Source organism: Patagioenas fasciata, chromosome 13 (assembly GCF_037038585.1).
Source record: "Patagioenas fasciata isolate bPatFas1 chromosome 13, bPatFas1.hap1, whole genome shotgun sequence".
In the NCBI taxonomy this organism is placed as follows: Eukaryota; Metazoa; Chordata; class Aves; order Columbiformes; family Columbidae; genus Patagioenas; species Patagioenas fasciata.
The window spans coordinates 24,096,116-24,119,663 of NC_092532.1; the positions used below are offsets into that span (position 1 = coordinate 24,096,116).

The 23,548-nt window shown below is 41.1% G+C and overlaps 1 protein-coding gene across 27 annotated transcripts in view; it reads left to right on the plus strand.

The window, feature by feature from the left end:
- Positions 1 to 425: 425 nt before the first annotated feature.
- The window catches only part of ESRP2 (epithelial splicing regulatory protein 2), a 97,574-nt gene continuing 74,451 nt past the window's right edge, over positions 426 to 23,548 (plus strand). For 11 of the 27 annotated variants that reach the window (XM_071814388.1, XM_071814390.1, XM_071814365.1 and 8 more), the window contains exons 1-5: positions 6,572 to 6,708; positions 9,268 to 9,586; positions 10,268 to 10,352; positions 19,659 to 19,832; positions 21,392 to 21,513. The gene's annotated coding sequence lies outside the window, so the exon portion shown is untranslated. Of the gene's footprint in view, positions 514 to 2,575; positions 2,691 to 2,782; positions 2,873 to 6,570; positions 6,709 to 9,267; positions 9,620 to 10,267; positions 10,353 to 19,658; positions 19,833 to 21,391; positions 21,514 to 23,548 lie in introns of those variants that run through there. The other 16 variants (XM_071814370.1, XM_071814386.1, XM_071814367.1 and 13 more) reach the window with 14 other exon arrangements.

Here is a 23,548-nt window from a genome sequence, read left to right on the forward strand (position 1 = left end):
CCCAGCCCAGCCCGCCCGCTCCCCTCACAGCCCCAGCCCGCCCGCTCCCCTCACACCTTAGGCCGCCCGCTCCCCTCACAGCCCCAGCCCGCCCGCTCCCCTCACACCTCAGCCCGCCCGCTCCCCTCCCAGCCCCAGACCGCCCGCTCCCCTCAGAGCCCAGCCCGCCCGCTCCCCTCACACCTCAGACCGCCCGCTCCCCTCCCAGCCCAGCCCGCCCGCTCCCCTCACAGCCCCAGCCCGCCCGCTCCCCTCACAGCCCCAGCCCGCCCGCTCCCCTCACAGCCCAGCCCGCCCGCCCCCCGCTTCCCTCACAGCCCGCTCCCCTCACAGCCCCAGCCCGCCCGCTCCCCTCACAGCCCCAGCCCGCCCGCTCCCCCCACACCCCCAGCCCGCCCGCTCCCCTAACACCCCCCGCTGCCCGGCCCGCAGAAACCTGCAGGCCCCCCTGGCCTTTCGGAGGCCCCCGGCCGCCGAGGCCCCGGCCCGGCCCGTGCGAGGCAGAGCCGACAGGTAGGGCACCCCGCAGGCGGGCCGGGGCTCCGGCGGGCAGGGCAGTGAGGGAGGGAGCGCGTTTTCTCGGTACATCTGCAGTTGTGTGAGCCTGACTTCTAAAGTGAAGTAAGGGGTGTTTGCTGCACAAGTTATGCATAAAACCAGGTAGCATGCAAGGGACGTGGTCAGGATATTTAAGGCAAAACAAAAATACTCACCAGAGCTGGGAATTTTAGTATTACTCAATCAAGGGTTTGGGCATCCCATATAAAGTTTACGGGCATAGCTGTACTTCAGGCAACACCTGACTACTGCGACACCAAATTGGTACGTAGTATCATTGAGGTCAGGCATTTGGCAATACTAAATAAAAAATCACGATACCTTTATTCACGTAACAAGAGTGGGTAGGCTTGTAATTACAGTAATTTCAGAGCAGAGGGGATATGAGCCTTTGTGCTTCAGCAGTACCGGTTAGCAGGAGCTACACGCGTTGTGTGGCAGGTGTGCGGCTGTGCAGGGGGAGCAAGGACAGAGGCACAGAAGCAGAAACTAAACAGGGAGAAAAATGGAACTTGGATCCAGTGTAATCACATCTCATGATCAGCCAGGACTGTGCTGATGGGCAGGACAGGGTTTCCTTGGTCCAGTCATATATCTACCCTTCTTGTGAACATACGCTTTCTGAGCAAGATGTTATCAATTCCCGCTCAGGGCAAAGCTGTTTCTGAGAGGGTTACTTTGCGACAAGGTCATTGTAGTGTCTGCTTCACAGCTTCCTGCATCCCTCCGTGTGTCCACTGATTCTCAGGAATATTCCTAGCTGGAATGATTAATACACTAGCATGAACTATATCACAAATGAAGACGTGAGAGTGAGAGACAAGTAGAAAACTGCTCTTTGACTCGGTAACTCTGCCACCTATATACACTGTAATGTGTAAAATTGAAGTAGTTTTTGCCTCATTGAATTCAGTATTCAACAACGTTTGTAATGCCTGCAGAAAGACGTGTCAAGAAGGTCTGCGTGAAGGCAGAATGTGGTAAAATGAATACACAACCTATTGACAGGAGTTTAGAAAAATGATGGGGGTGGCTTGGCATTGCCATGGAAGGAGGAGGACACATCTTCCTCCTGAAATAAGAATGGGCAGAAAATGCAACGAATCACTTCAGAAAGGTAAGGCTGAGTCTAAATCTGGACTCGACTTTTTCAAGGCCACACCTCGTATATTTACGATGAGTGGAAGGGTGTCAACATCCAACAAACCCAAAGGCCTGTCCTAAAGACAGGTGCTTACTCACTGTGCAAGTGTTGCCTTGAAATGACCTCCTACTGAAACAAACTACAGGGTGTGCAGGTATGACTGACTGTAAAACCTATTGCGACATTGATCCTGGTGTAGGAATTATATGTTACAAAATGCAGCAAAACACCTTATGGAGGGGTAAAACAATATTTAAAGAAATCTGTTTTCAGTCACTCACAGTCATTCTCTCATACCTCTGTACTCAAGAGCCCCTGTCCAAATAGTCAGGCCGGGATCCCGTGAGCTGTGACACGAGGTTCAAGGAATGCCAGCTGTCAAGTCCTCGCTACATCTCTGGGGTTCCCTTGAGTAGCAGCAAAGCAATTTTTGGACAGATTTTCTGCTGTCTTTTAGGAGTGAGTTATTATGATCTGATTTTTTTTTTGCCTCCGTCTTTTATTTCACCCTCTGCAAATTCTGGTCAGGCTCACTGCCTGCTGTCTTTGTTCTCTCCTTTTGAAGTCTCTGCCTTTGTTCCTGCTGAGCTAACAGAAAGAAGATCGGCCCCTGCGACTGCTGTAAACGTGTTGCCATCTTCCTGTTACTTTTGCTGGCACGGCGTTTCTGGCGCAGGCCTCTCAGAGCACAGGCCTTTTTGTCCTGATGTAAACACTGCATTTGCCAGCGTCTGCCAGTTTCATTGCTCTTGTGGCCTTGATTATCACATTATGTGTCATTTTTGTAACCGTTACCATATTGATTCGACTCAAGATATCACACAGACACATTTCCATACTCAGTTCAAACCAATCTTAATATCTCTTTTACAGATCTCTGTGCTGTTCTGGCAGATGGGAGTATCACAGTATCACAGTATGTTTGGGATTGGAAGGGACCTCAAAAGATCATCTAGTCCAATCCCCCTGCTGGAGCAGGAACGCCTAGGTGAGGTTGCACAGGAAGGTGTCCAGGCGGGTTTGAATGTCTCCAGTGGCTTCACACTTCACTAAAAACCTTTCTGTCTTATTCTTCTCCAGGGACAGTCTGCTAAGCGCATCATTGCTATTCCTCTGCAAGTCTGGGCTCTTTAGACAATGGTCCTTCAGCCAATGGATCAGGTAGTATATGTGAGTTATTTCTTTTGTTGTCTCCATTTTGGAGATCAGGACCATTCACATTCAAAACCAAAATCAAGTTCTTTGCCTTTGGAAGGCTGTTTAAGTATGTTAAGTATGCACAGCAAATTTCTGTTTTGTTGAAACTACTCCTAAAAGCAGTACTGCACCTTTTTCACTGATACATGAGGTGAAAAAATTCATTATCCATACCCCAGAGACCAGTTTGTTACCACTGAAGAGAATTTTTTACATTTGCATAATCCGTCTTCTAAGAAAATATTCTTATTTCCAAAAACTTCACCAGAAATAAACTATATTAAACACCAGAAACTACAATATCAATACCATTATCTTTGTTTAAGACTTCTTGAGAGTTTGCACTGGCTACTTGACAAAAACCATGAATTGGATGTGAGTTTGCACACTGGTTATTTAAAAGAAACAATCCTTTCCAGAAATCTAATATTTACTTAAACATCTTTTATTTGATTGAACAGAATTCTCTTGTTTGCTTCCGATCTTTGCCGTTTAAGTAGTGTTTGTTTTGGCTCAAACACACCCGAACACAACTGTGCTGAGCTGGACACACAGGTAGAAAAACAGCAAGTTTCAAAGGAAGATGTGAAGACAGCCGAAGTGTGGGCACAGATCTTCCCGCAGGCAGGAGCCCGTGTCAGCACTTTCCCCATTGCTAATGGGAAAAGGAGTTTACCAAGTTCAGAGTATGTTAACAGAATCATCACCAGTTGTATCATTCAGAAACATGCTGGTTTAACTTCGCCACCTCACGGGATTTTACCAGCCATCCTAAGTTTTGCTTTTGAGTTTGCATCAATACAAATGATCCCTGAGACCCTGAATCCAACCATGATGAAAATGAGAATAGTGAAACACAGACACTTGCAGAAGCCTCCTAAACAATGAGATTAAAGATTTAATAAGATACTTATTATCATGTATACAAAAATAATATTTGTGCCCATTTGCAGTGCTTTGCTTTAATCGTCTTCCTTGTTACAGAGTGTATAGACAGCATCTGCTGCCCATTTCATGTTTTCCTGCAGACTTCAGTATGACATCTCTTGAGTTCCCCCAAATTCTCCTTGTCTTTGGAAAATGTTATAATATAGATCTGTGACATTTCTTTACTTCCAACCCCCAAACATCACAGACCAGCCCAAGTATTCAGCTTTAAATAAGTTATGTTCATAATCACAATTTGGAACTCGTGCCCAAGGCCATGTAGGAATCAAGGTGTGAGAAGTCAGGCCTACCCAGAAACTTGCAAAAGCCTTTGCATTGGTAAGAACTGACAGGTGCACAGGCATAAGGAACTTAGGCAGACTAGAGTGATACATTTTGGCTTAGTTTGCCACAAGCAGTCGGGTTACGTAAAGTTCACATTCAGAACAGCACACTTGCTCATTTTTGAACTTCATTAGAGAATACAGATTTTTTTTAAGGAACCTGGGCTTTTTTTCCTCTAAATAGTTCTTCTTTCCGTAACACAAAGATTTCCAGTGCTCCTTGACAGAACAGATTTACCCTCTTAAGTTTTCCTATATCAGCCACAGCTTTATTTTGAAAAGCAGCACAAGTAAAATCGTACAACAGCAATATGATCATTCTTCAGTGTCTACAGATCAAGATTATTGTTATGGTTTTTTTAAATGAATAGCCCTTAAAACTCAACTCAGGAGGCAAAAAGCAAGTTTCATCCCTTCTCGAGAGTGGTTTGAGGCCCAGCTGAAGCCAGTCATACTGTACAATGTATTTTGGTTTTAGTGCAGTTGCGAGTGGCCTGTAATAATACTTATGCGTTGCAGCTGACCTGAAAGGTGGCCAGTCCTGAACGTGTGTTTTTCCTGAGAGCTGGGTGTGCACTGGAAGCAGGCGCTTGTTTTTTCTTTTTAAATAGCAATGCTGGGTTATGTAACAATATTTCTTCGGAATAAAACTTTAAATTTAGAAGATTCCATAAATATAGCAGGCATTCAGTTCCATTTCTAGCCCAGTTTTGTTAAATTAGACAGAGAAGAGTTCCACTTCTGGACTGCCTGAAGAGGGCATTGAGTTCTTACCTGTAGCAAAGATTTTGGTGTTTTTAAATCCACTGTTGGGCAGGTTCACAGACTTTTTAGAAAATCACTGCGCTTGTTAAACGCTTGTTAAACTCTAGCTGTACTTGCATATAAGTGCAGCAGCGTTGTCCCAGAACACAATGTGACGTGCATGTGAACCGGGGCCGCACAGACACTTTCCCTTCCTTTCCCTTCTCCCCGTTTCCTCAGCACTGCATATTCACTTCCACATTGTTCCCCAGGCTGCTGCTCACTAGCGTTAGGGCAGTAAACAAGCCTTGAAGTTGGTTCCTCAGTCTCCTTCAGGCTAAATTTGGTTACAGTGCAGAACAGAGCCAGAAAGAGGGGAAGTGAGTAGGTGGATAGTGGGAGGGCAGAAATGCAGGTTTGGATGAGTATCAACCTAGAACATCAGAGCTCACCATTCGCCAAGGTGGGATATCCACAATTAACAGATCCTGTCGCCTCTCCTATCTGCAAACCTTTAAGCTGTATAATAGAGATCATATGACCTTTTGGCTCATGTTTTGCTAAAGCAAATCAATTTGTCCTTGTAAACCGTCCACCCATAAACCATAAACCTTCATAGCAAATTGTGAGGATCTAGTGATTAACAAGACAAATTGCAGAATTCCTACTCAGTCAAAGATAATTTTCTTAGAATCTGGGAGTAAGAAGTTCTTAGCAAGAACGCTTGGACTTAAGGTGGTGTGAGTTTTATGTAAGATTTACTCAGAGCTGGTGCTCTGGGTTGGACCAGTGAGAAATTTTGAAATTGAAGCTAGGCAAAATAATAGAATTTAAAAATAAAAGTAATAAAATGGACCACAGGAAGATGGAAAGGAGAGATAGAATTTTGTGTAGGATGAATACATGAGGAAAGAGTTGAAAATGTAATGTATGTTGTGATGAAAACTGAGTAGGTTGAACCCTCAGGGACAGCTTATGTCTTGCACAAGTTCCCATAAATTACAACAACTTCCCAGCACATTGCGTGCGTGGTAGAACCTGACATTTTTTGCAGTGCAGAGAAACTGTTTGCACCCTCTGAGGCAGAAAGCTAACAAGGTGCTTTTGATCTGCAGACAAGATACTTTTTCAGGTGAAGAGAAGGTTCAGAGAAAAACCAGGATTCACCATGCTGTTATTGTAAGGCTAACACATTTTACAAGACTGTAAGAGTGGCAAAGGCACAGTGACATACGTGTCAAGGAAAGCAAGAGAAATCTTGTCATCTGACATGAGTCAAAACAGCAGCATTTCAGGATTCTAGCCCACACATAATGAAAAGGCAGGGAGACTGCTATTCATCTGTTTAATAAGCCATTTCATCCAGTGTGGCACCTTGTGTGGTATCCCGGCTGGGCAGGGTGCCGACCAAGTTGCTGAGAAATACAGGGCTTAGGAAATGTGGTAGCGCAGAGTTACTTCTGAGAAGGCACAGCGCTGCGGCTGCTAGATCCAGCTGGTTACTGACAAAAGTGGATCCATTCTGGAAACACGAGTGTATCCAGAGGAACTGAAACTGGTGTCAGTCATTTAGTGATTTATCGAGGGGATTGTTGCTCATTATCTAGTCTCATGGAGGTTTCACTCACTCATTTTCAGTGCTGAATTTTTCAAACACCAAACGATGGAAAAACATCTGACTCTGATCATAGCTGTTGAGAGACTTCACTTCAGCCTATAAGAAACAGCCCGAGGGTTCCTCTTCAATGGGTGTATTAGAGAATGAACTGATGGGAGTGTAACTGAGTTTAAGGGGTATGCAATTTTTTTTTTCTTCATTTCATAATTATGGCTCTTTGGATCTGAAACGTGTGCAATCCCACTAAAAGATGCATCTATAAAGCGAACAGTCTTCTGAGATGTGGAGATGCAATGTACATAGACCATCCACTTATTTTCTATCCTTTAAATATGAATTAACATATGAAAAAAATAGATCTGAGTAGGAAACCAAATAAAAAGACCCCACATTTACCCATCTTTCTTTATTATCAATAAAAGAAACTAACAAAATTAACAACATTAACAAAATTGCTTGTTCAGATCTGAGTTTTGACTGTTGGTGCATGTAAAAATAAGTGCCCGATCTGCTCTTTGGCTGATACCACTTGCCAAAGAAAGAGAGAGCCTACAAATGCATCTGGATTGCGCACAGACACCCCCTATCCCATCCTTTGGCCACGTTAAATTAAAAAGTGTTGCCTGGTGATTCCTGTAAGGACACAGTTCCCTCCCAGGCTGAGGGACACAGCCCGGTGGGAACGGTTCATCACGGGAAGGTGGTTTAGTCAGCAGCATGGTGAGCAGCGTTGGGCCGGGCCGTGGAGACACGTCAGTGCAAAAATATAGGAAAATTAAGGTTGGAAGGGACTTTTGAAGGTCATTATTCTAATTCTTTTGTTGAAATCATAGCTAGAATAAAACTGCGATTAGGACAGTTATTCTGGTAGTTATATTGGGCAAATAATACGAGGAGAATACAAAATGACAATTCTAATAAAATTCTACCATTTCATTGAACCCATTTCTAGGATTAACGCTGAGCGAAGGGCATGTTGAACAGGGGACAGTGAACTAACCTGTCATGTTTTAAAATGCAAAATGATGTTTTAAAGAGGCCAAAGACTGCCTGGACATAGTACTTTGAGAAAATGGATTTAGTGGAACCACTTTTAGAGAAACTAATATGCTGTAAACAGCTTGAGAAGCTTTAAATATTGCTGCCATGCTACACAGCCAATATGTGGCTAGAATAACACTCTCAAGAGTTCTCATGGTATGGTGAAAATCATTTGTCTGTCAGTGTTCCGCAGCTGGAAGTGAAGCTGCTCAGATTACAAGCCAAAGTGGTAGAAAATGAGCACTGCTATCATGTGGCAGAAAAAGACATTTTCTGCTGAAAGCAAGAAATAGATGAGCTTTCCTGCGGCAGATAAACTGTTCTCATGGTTTCCTGTTAAAGGATATACCATTACGAGGCGATTTCAACTCTTCTACTTGGACCTCGCCCAAACCGAACTTGTGACAACAGTTTTGCTGTGTTTGTGGGCTGCAAAGATGCCTTGATTAGCTGGAGAAAGCGATTCTCCCAAAGCTTCTATCTTGCTCTGTTTTATTGGATATTTCCTTGTCTTGGCAAGCTGCTAGACAGTACTGATTTTTTCTGTTGTGCTTAGAGGAGACCACCATTCTCTCATAAAATGGAAAGGCTAACAAATTTCAAAATTTAAGTTCTATTTAAACTTTGGGTTTTATATGCTTTGGAGTTGTCTTCTTGGTATCATATAACCTTGTATAGAAGATAGTTTTACATGATGATAAACAATAACCTACTGAACCTCCTAAACTATAGATTCAAAATCTGAATGGATGAAGCTTGTGACTGGATCTGTGATTTGTTATTAGGGGGCCCCCTAACAATCCGATCAGTTGATGCTCAGCAGCAGTGTCTAGCAAGAGCTCTGGCCATGTTTCCCCTACCATGCATTCTATTTTTCACTCAGTAACAGACCTCAAAGTGTACCAAAACCCAGCACTCTGTATCAGGTTATGTTGCACATAGCAATACAGGTTGTGCAAACATTTTGCCATACCGACATGAAGTACACCCAGCTAACGCAGAGGGGAGCCAAGGCAGCAGCGCTGTGGCAATGGTTTCAGTAGTGCTGTGGTCACATACCACACAACTCGGTTAATACATAGCAACTCAGAAGACAGGAAAACAGCGATCATGGAAAAAATAGTCACACATGTGCTGTGTAAGGCAAGAAGAGGTATTGGGTACCATTCAATGCCACTGAGGACTAAATGGTTCCCACACAGATAGGCATAACAAGACACAAAGCTACCAAGAAAAAATAACACGCAAGTAAAACAGCCTTTCGTACAGTAACAACTGATGGCATATTGTTGACTTTGAATGGTCTAAGCACAGAACATGACACAGAGCAAACGGATACAAAGCTCTAGCAGACAGAGGACAACCTGTGGTTTAAGGAGGATTTCTATGATTGTGGAGCATCTGGAAAAAGTGAAGGAAAAATGACACAATGACCTTTGGAACAAAGTCTTCTAAATGCTAGAGCACAGATTGGCATTGAGGAAAAAAACAAAACAGCTAATTATTCTGTGGTTTGAATGAAAACTAAACTATCCTCTCATTTTCAAAAAAATAAACTACTGTCAAAAATGGCCTTAAGTATAGACAACCAAGCTATCCTCCTTTTTACACCGTAGAAGGGTGGAACAGACAGACTTGAGCTGAGGGATCTTAGATTGCTGTGTAACTTTGTTTCTTTCGTTCTCCCTGTGCAGCACACTGCAGTTTACTTGAACTTCAGAACTAGTCTCTTCATCCGTCTCAAAGGGAATGTGAAAGAACTGAAGGGAGGAAGGCAACAGGGATGGTGGAAAGGGTGGAGTGGTGTCTATACAGTGACTGACCATGTCTGCAAGAACTCTTCAGTCTGGAAAAAAGAAAGGACTGACACGTGGGGTTTAATCAAATAAGGACTATGGAAAGGATGAACAGGGATCAACTATTCACTGTTTCTTCCAACATATGAGCTGTGGGGAGCCAGACGAAGCTCACAGGAGACCAGCAAACAAACAAAAGGAGGTGGTTCTTCACACGGCATGTATCAAAACTGCAGTGCTAAAAGTTTACGTGAGTTCAAGGGTAGACTTGAAGTCTACAGAGCAAATGTCCACAAAGCTTTATTAAACACACAGAAACCATACCTGGCTCAGGAAACTCCTCAGCTGTACTTGGTTAAATGCCAGAGAACATGTGGGGCAATTATAGTCACATGTGACTTGTTCTAATATTCTTCCCTAGGCACTTGCTTTTTGTGCCATTACAGATAAGATACTGGGCTAAAAGGACTTTTTGTCTGACTCAACACCAGACCATAAGAAATAAGCATACCTGAACCCAGATCATGTTATTAGGCTCAAAAGTGAAATGTAAGAATAATATGAGATCTGATCACTTCATAGTCTATTAGCCTTACACTTTATTAAAATCCATAAATAATTAGATTTTTTAACCAAGAAAATGATGCTAGCACTTTCTGCCAGTAGAACACTTGCTTCTTTTAATGGAGAAGTTATTATTCACAGCCATTTCTAATATTAAACAAAAATGCTACAGAAGCAGATGATCACGTTACAGAATTACAGAAAATTATCTATGCCTCGAGATTGCATCTCTCACACTTTTTCCATACAATATATTTTACGTATGTTTAGTAAACAGCTGTTACTGTAGCTGTGTGTGGCATCTCAGAATCAATCCTGGCTACTTCTGTTTCAGATAAAGAATGCTTGGACAAGATCGTTCTGAAGAGCAGCGTGATACAACGTGCTAGCTTCTCTGGCTACACAGAACAACATACCAGGTATGCTAATTACTGAGTGACTGTGGGAACAGCATTCCTCTCTGAATTTCTTTAGCTAACACACCTATGGTGGCTGCTACAGAGCAGGAGAAAATCCTTGTATTCCTCATAGAATTAGTACAGGCTTTCCACTTTCTGCACAATTAACCAGCCTCCTGATGTAAGGCACAAACCCAAGATTTCGTGTCACACTGGGGCCCAAGCTAGTGGCTCAATGCTTGTGTATTAAAGGAATTAAATAGGACTTGGAAGCTGCTCAAATCTGCTGAGGTGGGTTGTTTCATGAAAGATAGCAACTTGACCCACTTTTCAAAGAGGCTACAAGAACACACTAATGGAAACTACACTGAAGAAACAGTTGTTGATATCAATGCCAAACTTGCCAAACTTTGTTGCTTCAAAGACAGGGAAGATTAAATCAGATTCCAAGTTATTTTTGTTGCAGAGCTTCCCTTTTTGTGTTAGTTACAGCAGAATGTAACATTGGAAATGGACATATATCAAAACAGAACTAGCTAGAAATATGAGTATTTAGAAAATAACATAATCTGCAAGACAGAAAAGACGTGATTTTTATCTATAAAATTATCAATAAATTAGAAACAATATTGAAATTTAAGTGACAATCATCAAAGTTTCATATGCAGAAGAATCAGTTCTATGGGTCTCAGTCTTGAACGCTGTGCCCCATGGGTAGAGAAAGGCTACAGTCCATGGCCTCAGTCCTACCCAAAACCACAGCAGACGGTTCCCCAGTGCCGCCCTGTGTTGAAAAAACGTAGTTACATGGACAGATCCTTTTACACAAGAGTTCGCTATAGGAAATAGTGTCTGCCTGGTTTCCACGCAGAACAAAAGCTACCATCTGGTGCTGCAGCACAGCAAAGTACGCGTTTGGGTTTTTTTAATAGAGGTGAAATGCTGAAGACTTTCTTCCATTACACTCCTGAATAACAAGAGACCTTGATCCTGTAGTAATATAATATTTACATGCAATCCCAGCAAACAAGATAGGAATGGCAGTAGATTTAGCTAAACAATAAATAAAAGATTGAGTAACTTTTGACAGCAGATCATCCAAGAAGTATTTGTCATCAGTAATTTATTACTCAAAAGGAAGAGTGTGTAAACAATGTATTTGATTTACCCAGTAGCAATTGTGGTGCCAGATATGCTTCTGTAGATAAGGATTTTGGCTAACAGCAGTTTGTGTACACACAAATAGCAGCTTAGTGACAGCCGATTCAGATCGGGCTGAAGTCTCACCTTAAAGTGTAGCAAATCTATACATTTCCTGTTTGAAAGCATGTACTATGAATAATAGGAAATTAAAACTATATACATTCATAATAATGTTGAGAAAATAGATTTAAGTTTTTCCATAGTCTCTGCATAATTGTCATTTGTATTCTTGTTTATAGCCAGAATTACAAACATAGTTCTCCACTATCTTGATTAGCACCTCTACTCTTACAAACCTGGTATGTCTGGTTGTACAAGGAAAATATTTCACCATATGCTTGAATGGTTTCACAACTACTGGAAATGTGTTCTGATAGTCTGTGATCATTCTGTTAGGGTAAGAAGGTACCAATTTGTAACCATGCATTGATGCACGTACAGCAAGTGCCTTGTAAACACTCCTCCTATCACAAGTTCTAAAGAAGTTTTCCCTGAACATAACAAACAAGAAGATTTTTCTCTGGCCATTCGTATAAAACTACTGTTATTTGCTACTGAGCTGCGTAAGGGATATCATTTTGTGATATTATCGGAAGACTGATTAACAACAATGCGCACAGCAGAGAATATTGAAACTTCCTATTTACAGTGCAAAGTATACATCTTTTATTATTTTCTGGAACCGATCCCAGGGTAGCTCTCCACTAAGTTCTTTTCCATGGTGATAAAGAAGCACAAGAGGTTCCACTTAAATTTGAGAAGAAACTTCTTCCCGGTGAGGGTGTCAGAGCCTGGCCCAGGCTGCCCAGGGAGGTTGTGGAGTCTCCTTCTCTGCAGACATTCAAACCCGCCTGGACCCCTTCCTGTGGAACCTCAGCTGGGTGTTCCTGCTCCGGGGGGATTGCACTGGGTGAGCTTTACAGGTCCCTCCAACCCCTGACACTCTGGGATTCTGTCTGAAAATGCTCAGTGGTATTGTAAATTACAGACCATCCACCAGAGGGAAGCTCATGCATGCATACAAATCAAAATCAAGAATTTGAAGGATGAATGAAACATTTCCCTGTTATTTAAGCCAAAGCAGATTCTATTCAAAATGATTCTTAGCAGTAGCACAGAATTCTTGAGCTTGGAAAGTTTTCAGAAGTTACTTGCCAATCTAAAGGTAATAAATAAAGTTTCCTGTCTTAATGGTTGGACTTGATAATCTTAAGGGTCTCTTCCTACCAAAATGATTCCATGATTCTATGACTGAATTGTTTCCTATGTATAATATGCATGCGCATAAAAAATTCACAGATTTAGACTTTTTTTTTTTTTTACGCACAGAAATGCAACCTAATTTCAGTGCCATGAGGTCAGAAGTCCAGCTGTATATTCATACATTAAAAGTCCTACCCACATTTGGTCACTAGAATGAGTAAGATAGTGAGTTGTTTAGCCACTGTTGTGTTTGTTTAGCATGTTGTTGAACGTACTACGCTACTCCCCTTGTTCGTGGAAATATTTGTTAAATTTTCCATAAAGTTTGTGTACTACTAGTGGCAAATAACAGTTGGACACTTCTAGAGAACGTTAAAGGCATCTTACGAGCAGTCTGAAGTTTTCATAGTGATCCAAGAGTACCATGGAGTGGATGAGGAACGATGCATACAGACACAGAGGCACAAACACAAAGTTCTTGTTAGCAGCGAAAGCAGAGCCATGCTGAGCTGATTGTTATTAACAGTTCTCAATTAATAGATTTACAGACGCAGGGCTGGACCAAGAGGTTAGACGGGGTGTTTTTTCAAAAAAATGTTATCCCAAACACACCACACTCGCGTTGTGACTCCTTACAGTCACATTCCCACGCCTATCTTGTGGGCAGCATTCGACCCAGTTATTCACACGCCCAGGCCCAGCATTCACACATCACACATACGGGGGCGATTTTCCAACCCGAGATATCATTCTCACTGGCCTGGGCTATCACTCCTTACACTCATAAAACACGTAGTTCTATATAACCTGTCCAAGGCTATTTAGCTGGAACCGCACATCCTGCCATTCCCACAGTGGAGCTTTCCAGAAACGTGGTCCATAGTTAATGTTAACTGATGACTATGATATCAAGTCTAATAGTCTGTCTTCAGAGTCTCACTCAGGAAGTCTTAGCATTTTAACACCTGTCTGGGATCTTTTTTGGCACAGAAGTCCCAGGCTGTTGCTGCAATTCTAGATTCGTTTGTTTTCTTGTTGAAGTGAAAGGTACACCCAGAGGCCGAGGCCATCTGGCAAGCAGACTTTGACTGAAGTGGAGAAACGTCCTGAAAAATATAAGGACAGATGCCTCAGAAGTTCAACCAGATCTATACACCACTGGATTAGAACTAATACTGATACCAATCAATAATTGTACACACAACTGCTCTTTGCCACCAAAAGTAAAGTTTTAAAGAGGAAAATTTTAGAGATTTTTACCCAAGAACATGCAAGTTCATTTAGGGATCCTTGGTAGAATGCGGACTGGCCACAAGGTTGTAGTTACAATTAGACCTTTGTTATAACATAAGAATTTTAACTATCAGCATAGTTTGTTGTTATCTACAATTTCTAGCAGCTATTGTTACACAGATTTTAGCAATCATCATAGCTTTCAGTGAAGCAGAAGTTCTAGTAATCGGTATAGCTTTCTTACTATGTAGAGGCTTTAGTTATCCAGGCTTCTGGGTACCTGGGCCCTCTGCAGATCAGGTCAAATTCTTACTATTCAGCATGTGATACAGTAATCATAATCTAGATTCAGACTTCGCTTAAAAGAACCTGCCTGTGGCTGTAGCGTCGGGTAGCAAGAGGTACGGGGCATATCTTTTTCTAATAAATAAAAATCTGCTACTTAGTTCAATCTAGATATGCCACTGGCAATAAATAGAGACCTTCCAAAGTTACTTCTGGGGAAATAATTATGTGGGTAATGGTGACTTTATTAGAAGGAGAGACATTGCCCAGCACTTCCCTTCATTAGTGTGTTTTACAAGCGGTTTTCAGAAACTCCCTTTAGAACACAAACAGTTGATTCGGGTTTTCCCACTACCCAGTCTGTTTTAAATGTACTTAAAAATAAAAAGAACTGGAATCATGTATCTGATTAAATCCAAATTACTATTTGTGTAACACAGATTTTAATTTTAAGATATATACTTGACTTCAGTAGAGTTATTCTGGATTTGCTTTTGATCTCATTATACTCTTAAGAGATCAAAACCAACTAAGCTGATTTGGGGGGGTGGTGTTGCAATCCTTTTCAAATTAAAATTATGCACTACATTTGCCAGGTTTGTAAAATTCTACCTCAGCGTCTAGGGAAACAGTCTGTATCACAGTCTGAAATTTAAGAGAGTGAGCTATGTGTAAGTCCTCTTTCCTGTGCACCTTCTCTTCTGGAAAATACCCTTTCAGTTTCACTTCTATGACTTGAACATTTCTGTTGGTGCTGCGGGTTTAGTTCCTCCTTCAACTTTTTAGAAATGGACTTCAAAATAAGATATTTTGACATCAGGATAACAAAATATTTTCATATTCTTTGGCCAGATAGTGAAGAACTTGGGATTCCCACAGGATTTGAATGCTGCACTGACTACCAAATGTCCTAGGAGATAAAGTCCTAGCCCACTGCTGGCACAGTTTCATGTCAAACATACAATGCACGTTTGTGATTTAGCTGCCACCCATCTTTTTTGCCTTTTATAAAATAAAGTGTTGGTTTATTAATACAAACAAGAGTAGAATCATGTACAGGTTTCTTTCTCCTCATAGCTGTTGATTAGATCGTTAACAAAGTAGGAAGCTTCTCTAAATAGGGACACTTTTGAAGGAGCACCACATGCTCCATCTGCTGAAGTGTGGTGAGCAGCTAAAACCAAGGTCAGGTGCCACACTGTATTTTTGGTTTTGCTTTGTATGCAAAAATGCAAACTGACTTCCTAAACAACAGGAACTGCCGTGTGTGGTCAGGCGTTTGTAAGAGCGAGCATTAGGATGTGAAGTCATATGCCAAGTTAGACTACAGAATATCAGTTAGAGAACTTTTCTCTCGCGTACTTCGCTAACACCTTCAGAATAAAAGCGGAATTCAAAGCACTGAGGATACTGGCAACCGAGAGCTGAAGAATTCCCAGCATGAGTCAGGCTGAGGACAGCAGTATCCACTCCATGTGGAATATCGTGAGGTCAGTAGTCTGCGTAATATTGAGCTTGTCATTTATTATTGGGACCCCTGGAAATTGCATCGTCATCTGGACTGTTTGTACAAAAATGAAGCAAGTATCTCCTTCAGTCCTGCTGATCCTGAACCTGGCCATTGCAGATGTCCTTGTACTGATTACTTTACCGATCTGGATTTACTCCTTTGCTGACTCATGGGTTTTCGGAGTCATCTTCTGCAAAATACTGGTTTTCGTTATTTACTGCAGCATGTATGCTAGTATATTTCTGATTACAGCACTGAGCTTGGAGCGGTTAATGGCTGTGCTTTACCCTTTCACAATTCAAAGATACAAAACAAAAGAAAAGATTTCTTTAATCATTTTCCTCATTTGGTTCCTGTCTATTGCTTTCGGCATTTCTGTCATTCCATTTCAAGAGACAGAAAAAATGAACGGTGGACTACATTGTACGTGTCGCAACTACTCTTCGCAAAGACAGAGACTGTCGTATCTTTTGCTGGAGACTCTTGCAGGTTTTGTAATCCCTTTTTTAATTATTTGCACTTGTTACCTGTGTGTTGCAAGAAGAATAAGCAGAATGACTTACCAATCCAGGCAGCGATCGGAACGGCTCATTGCCAGCGTTGTGGTGGCATTCATTTTGTGCTGGTTCCCTCATCATCTCTTTAACATCCTAGATATTATTTCGATTCAGATAGAACTCTCTAACAAGGAAATGTCTTTGACTCTGGAAGAAATTGTAGACAGGGGAGTGTACATCTCTGGAGCACTGGTATTCATCAGCAGCTGTATTAACCCTCTACTTTATGCTTTTGCTGCACGGAGATTTCAGAATCACCTGAGATTTGCCAAGATATCAAAGCTGTTTGAACAGATGAGTCAGACTGTGACAGAGGAGGACAAGAAAAGAAGTATGGTTGTAACCAAACAAGAAGATACTGTAGTAAGCACAGAAAATCTCTAATGAGGAACATAGACTTGGTGAACAGTGTGATTCGCTGTCATTCCTTCAGTAGTCCTTTCTTCTCATACTCGGTTTTGTTTACTAAGCAGTTCAGGTAAAGCCAGAGACATGTAAAAGTTCTTAGGGTTTGTTTTGTGTGTTCTAAAAGAACTGGGCACTGGCAGCTCATTCAGCTCCTAAGCTAGTATCCACATCACAGGACTAGCACTGTTTCAGTGGTGCTGAGAACCTCAGCAATGTGGCTGGAAGCTCAGGGTGTAAGGAATACAGCATTTTCACTTTCCATTAAAATTATTTGTGATTTCTGGAAATCCTCTGTGCGGTAAGCAGAAAAGGACCGCATATGGAAAACAGAAGCTTTGAAAATGTAAAACTAAGGTTTCCTTGAGAAAAAGTTGCTAGATGCTCAAGTTTTAAGAAGACATATTTAAATTCTTGATATGGGTAAGGATGGTTTTAAAGTATATTAATGACCCATAAAACTCTCTGGGTAGATGGAAAATAGAAACCTATTTTTATTCATTGCTTTATTTAGGTTGAAAGTAACAAGAGTTGTTTACAGAGTCAAGCTCATTTACTGACATCATGCTACATTTGATATCAAATACATCGCATAGTTCAGTGGCAATTAAACTATTGAGATATTAAATAAACATATGAGTATCCTCAAAAAGTTTGATTCAGCTGAGCTTCCAAGATACCTGTTAAATTCTGGGGGGAACTGGATCGGCCTCTGGTAGGAGGGAAGGAGAATCCTCGATTCTCGTTTTTATGTGCAAAACAAACTATGGTAGCAGTACAGGGTGTCTCGTATCGTAAGAACTTCACCTTGCAAGTAAAAGCGTTGTTTTTAATTCTCTAGTAGAATAGAATGGACTTTGCCATAAGAAACCAGTAAACTTAGCACTTGTAAGGACTTTAGTTTGTGAATATGTACAAAATAACCTTGAAAAAGCTGCGTGGCACCAAGCACTTGTTTTCAAATTATTTTTTTAAATTTCATTTGTGCCTAACATTTTGTATGCTTACTCTTATTTCTAAGTCAATGGTTTGTAATAAGATTAAGAATTACTCCTGATTACTATGAAACATAATGTCCTGGTCACGTATCTTTACAAAGAAGTTAGAAATACTAACTAGAACTTGCTTTTCAAAATCTGATTATGTAACAACCAAGGGTATTTGAGTTGTATTAATTTAGCTTGTAACTGAAATAAACATGGGGAAGTAAAATCCTTAACTGTTAATGGAAGAATGTTTCTCTAAACTTCGCGTATGTACTCGTTACTCCTGCTTGCTATGAAAAAGTCATTTTAGTTCTCAATAGGAGAAAACTCTCCACCATAGAGGGCTTTCCACTAACGGGACTCCACTGAAATTAAAGCAAATAAAACTTTAGCAAGGCCTTTTTTTGCAGCAAAAATAAGCAGCAGCTGAAATCTCTTAGACTTCACTGCACCTGTCTACACTCTTCTTTCACCCCACTGAAGGCTCTTTATTTGCGCTTAGTTTATTGCATATAGCAATGTGGCATTATCTCACAATAAAAGCAGCAACTTTAGTTACCTACTGCATAAAAAAGTGAAGCTGTATTTCCCAATGTGTTCTTGAAATAGGAGTCACTCACTATTCAACAACAACATGGAACAGATGAAGAGATAATAAGCACATGAGCACTGAACTGAACCAGAGTTCTAGGGCACAAGGAGTGAAGCATTTCACAACTTACAGCTTGGGTAGAGACCCAGCCCAACTTTAGTACAAGCTGCCTGGTGAGAACTTCCCTATCCGTGTGTGCCCTGTACATAGCCATATCAGTCTTATTAGGAACTGGGTTAAACCCCCCGCCATCTGTGTATATCATCTCTCTCATGAAGTGATCTTTTGGATATATATATATTAGGTTTTTTTGGTGCCAATTGCTATTCAACAAGCCTTGGGAAGCAGTAGCTGTATGTGAAGTGTCTTATGCTCAGCTCTGCCTAACCCAGGACAGACTGAAAAGGGATCAGTGGCCAGATACAGTCTGTGCAGTATTGCCTACTGCAGTATGTTTGTCTTTTTTTAATATAAATGAGTAAGTCAGACTTTTTTTCTCTTTTTCCTGTCACTTACAGACAAGTGAACTTGGCTGCTCAGGCTGCATCCTGCAGTCTTAGAAAGAGAGCTATTGACATTCACAGGCCAGTAAATGCATTCTAGGAAATAATGCAATGATCAGAGCTGGATCTGTCCCCTTGTGTCAGTAGTTATGGCCTGGGTCAGCTACCTCCCATAGTCAGTCATCTGTAAGAACTATGTTTCTTTTGAAGGCTGTTTGAGGAGTGGTAAAATATACTAAAATAACAACCTTAACTAATTTCACCTTTCTGCAGAGCAAATAGTTAATTCTTGCAAACTTTTGTATGCACAGATAAAAAACCACTGGTGTAATATTTCTGGCAACACAACTGTGATGTAACTGGGTCCATAAGAGCCAATGTAGAAGTATAAGCCACGGACATGATTGACTTCTTCCTTTGACAGGTCTGTTGATGAACCAAGATTCACCACTTCACCTGTGCTAACATGCTCTGTCACAAAACTACAGGGATCCCAATAGGCTCCTTCAGCCAGGGAACGGTGGATATTCTCATCTCCTGAAGTGCTGAATCCCAGCCAAACCCGAGAGCTAGCGCAGATTTGATTGAAAATGCTGCATCTTATGATAGTGATGCTTCTTGCTTTGTTGGCTACATTACATATCCGTCTTATAGATTATATTGGAGGACTGCTAGAAAGCAAGGACTGCCCTTGATTGCTCAAACTAGTTCAGAGCAGTGGCTTGGAGGTGAGAGCAGTTACTAGTAACTCTTGAGACACTGGGACCCTTCTGAGAAAAGTGAAGTTTAATTTCATTTGAGTTCCTCTTATTTCTCTTACTTCCTAACTCATCTGTCCTTGTTTTTGAAGTCTGTCCCTGTGGTTTCAGCATCCAGCTTTGTCTTGTGACACAGCGAGGAAGAAAGCTGAGCTGAGAGAGGGCTGCTTCAGTCACCTGAGGCAAATCACCTCAGAGGACACTGAAATACAGGGAACATTCCGTGGAACCAGTGCAATGCTGCTTAGAACACCAAGTGCTAGCAGGTGACCAAATGATTTAAATTTCTCACGTTTGTGAAAATAATCTTCTAACGTTAGTCTCTAACATTAAAGTCTTACCCAGCCTGAAACTTGCTGGGAACATCCCATAGGTAATACATCAGGGATTTATCACACTGGCTGCAGTGGGATCGTGCCGCACGAAGCGAATGGGTGCTCTATTAACGGGATTGAAGAGGAGCCCAGAGTATCTTCAGTTCATGCACAGCCAATATACAAAAAAGGAGAAAAAAAAAGGCATGAAGAAAAACTATTAGTCTTACACCTTTTGTTGTCTGTCTACTGACATCAAAATATGAATATTAACAATTGTGGGTTTTTTTCTCTGGTTTTATATCCTACAACTCTTGTATTACTCTGTTTTCTGCATGTATAGGGAAAAGAGAAGAGTTAGGAAAAAATTACATTTGACTGGAGTGGAAAAGCATGTAAGAAATAAGCCACTTTAGAATATTAAAAAGAATATAGCCTTAGAATGAAATTGAGAAGTTCAGCTCTGAAAGCTAAGTGTACAGAGACAGCAGAGAGGGAAGTGAAAACTGTTTTGTTGCAAGGCGGTTTCAGATCTTTTTAAACGCTCTTGTGACAGATCAGTTAATCACTAGAAGATTTCTTTATTAGAAGACTCCTCAGCTAGATCTCCACTGCTTGTTAATAGGTTAAAGGGGAAGATCCAGTAAAACATGGTTTAGGGAGACATAAGCCTGTCCTCTGAGAGGGTGAACAGCTGATGCTGCTCCTGTTAGCACTGAGCGCTGGGTGTGAGCAGGGCTGTGGGGATGCCACTAGGACTCCAGAAACTCCACAACACTGTTTACAGCACTGAGCAAATTCTTGCACAAGTAGGCATGCAGATAATAGAATTGTACGCTATTTGATTCTTTCCAGTCTTCTTTTCCCCTAAATCAATTATTTTAAGAGTTGTACTGGTGGTTCTTAGTAAGGAATCAACATGTTAAACTAGATGCATTTAAGTTGGATAAAAGGTTCCAATCAGACAATGTTATTTTAATGGATTGTCTGAAGTCAGTGATTTAAGTAATGGAAATGATGCTGTGAAGTCTTCAGCACAGCCTAAACAATCACAACTCATACATAAGGAAGATTGTACATCTGCTACAACTGCAAAATCCACTTATTCATAGTTTAATAGAAATCAGCTATCTGGACTGCAGTCTGATTGCAAAGGTAATTGGTAACACTACAGTTGGGCTGCAAGTGTGTACGTACTAACAATGTGTACAACTAAGTGCATCACTATTTCCATTGGCTATTAGCTAGAAAAACAGTGCTAACAGTACTGAGACATCTAGAAACGTTATGGACATGCATAATTACAACACACTGAAGTAAAGTGTATGTCCAGGTGGTCTTAAATCAGAGGATTAGTAGTTTGGACTGCTCTTGGATCTTAAAGTGAAAAATCTGGCTTTTCATTTTTCTGTAGCAGACTTGTTCATGATGACTGACTACCGGAGGCAGCTGACCCAGGCCATAAAAACTACATTCCAGAAAAAATGAAGAGCATAGTATTTCTTTTTCAGAGAATTATGAATTTGAAGCACCACTTATGACCCGTCGTTAGCCTGGTAGTGTCACCATACAAGTGAAAATAGGAAGACAGCTATGTGAAGATCACGTTTAGTCATTGACACCTCATACAATGGTAAGGAGCAGTAATGTAGACAATCTAAAAACGTGTTGCAGATTCTGTATCTTAACTGTACTACATGACTTCAACAGTTACTGTAATATTAACTTCCACTGTGTAAATCCCTATTGAACTTGATGAGTAGTATCGGAAACTTAGAAGTCATGGACATTTTAAAAAAATACTATAACTAATGAACTGTGTTTGTGTCCATTACATACAAAAACATAGCCTCAAACCTCCAGCTGTGCTGTAAAAGGGAGCATTATGTAGCTAAAACTGAAGGAAGCATTTAGCACAGCAAACTTTTACTATGCCTTGTTCTCTTCTGCCACCATGTGGCTCTTCTATCTAAAAAGTTAGGCCTAATTAACACACTTTCAAAAACCACTGAAACAACTGGTGAGCTACTTTGTTAATTGTTCCGGTTGTGAAGCATATTTTAAAGTTCATGTCATTGAGACAGAAAGGTTCATGAAGAAACACAACAGTGTATTAAGTATCCAAGTCTATTCTTTTCATGATGACTGACTTGGTTCTTTTACACTCCAGGAAACAAAGTCCATATTATTTCAAACACTGCATAAATGAGGCAGGCTGAGAATTTTTAACTGAATCCAGTTACCTCATGGCACTTTGTGAAAAGCCTATGCTGAAAACAACTGTGTTCTTTTTCCCTCTACAATAAAACCATCAATAAGCATGTTGAACTACACCCTTTCTCTTGAACTGGAGTAGCTCACACCTCATCCCAGGTGATACTATTGACCTCTTGGCTCTTGGTAGCTTTGGGGTGCTCTCAAAAAAAGTTTCAAAAAGTCTTGACTTCATTGTGGTAGAATTTGGAATAGTTTTTGCAGTCTTGACAATATCCACAATAAGAAAATCACAAATGGTTTGTCTTTAAGAAAGGAAAAAAAAAAAAAGAGAGAAGTATAAAGAGTAAAGCAGAAAAGAGAATCAGAGAGATTTGATTCTAATTTCCCTTTTTCTCTATTGCAATGTTCAGTTTCTGTATATAATGCTTCTAGAGTCTGTCCATGAACAAGGCTTTGCTTAATCCTCTTACTTTTGTCACATCAATTAGCATCACACTAATTGATTAACCCTACTTTTAAAAATATCAGAATCAGAAGAAATTGATTTTGCTGAAGAACTTCTTATAAATACTTCTAGGATGAAGAGATCATGAACTGAAGGATTCTACCTCTGTCTTTCCTTAACTATCCATTCTACCCTAAGGTTTCCATTGCACATTACACTAAAAATCAGCCACTTTACATCACACACCTCACTTTGCGATGATTAAAGTAACACGTAGGTTGAAGATTTTCTTGCTCTGTGGGTTCACTCAGGGCTCCTGTTGTTGTGCACACAGGGCTGATCCAAGGGTCAAGTGATGGGGACAATCTGTGTGTCAGGGTCAGGTCCACTGGGAGCAACCAGCGTCAGACACAGCCCCGGGACCACCAAGCAGGGCCATGGCGGACAGCCAGGAGGTCAGTCCCTAGGGCTGGGTCACCAAGGCAGGTGGCCAAGCACAGCAGTGGCAGAACTCAATGCAGACACTCCAGCAGCACAGCCCAGGCAGGGGCTGCAGGGTAACTTTGTATAAAGTGGGAGAGTGTCAAATAGAAAACTATGCTGTTTTTGCTTTTTAACATTTCAAGGTTGTTACTCTTTTAGTGATATTTACATTCCTTGTGAATTTAGTATTATATTGAAAGAGGAGTTTTAATATAAAATCTTCAGAGTCTTTTTCCTACATCTAACCTTTTTTCTTTTCTGAGTCTTCAAATCTTATCACACTTTCTGTGTTTGAAACAAGGAGGTATTTTGCTTCCTCTGAGATACAGGAAATTAAGTCTTAACCTTTCACCATTGGAAATATATGGAAGTTCTGTGAGAGAAGGAGCTAGGAAAGGGTACGCTGTTCTGACCCCAGAGATGTTATCCCAGACTGCGCTGAGGGTTTCCCCTGCTTTGGATCACTGAACTTGGACTGGAGTTAACCAGGTGATTAAACAGCCAACATAACTATTGAAATGGC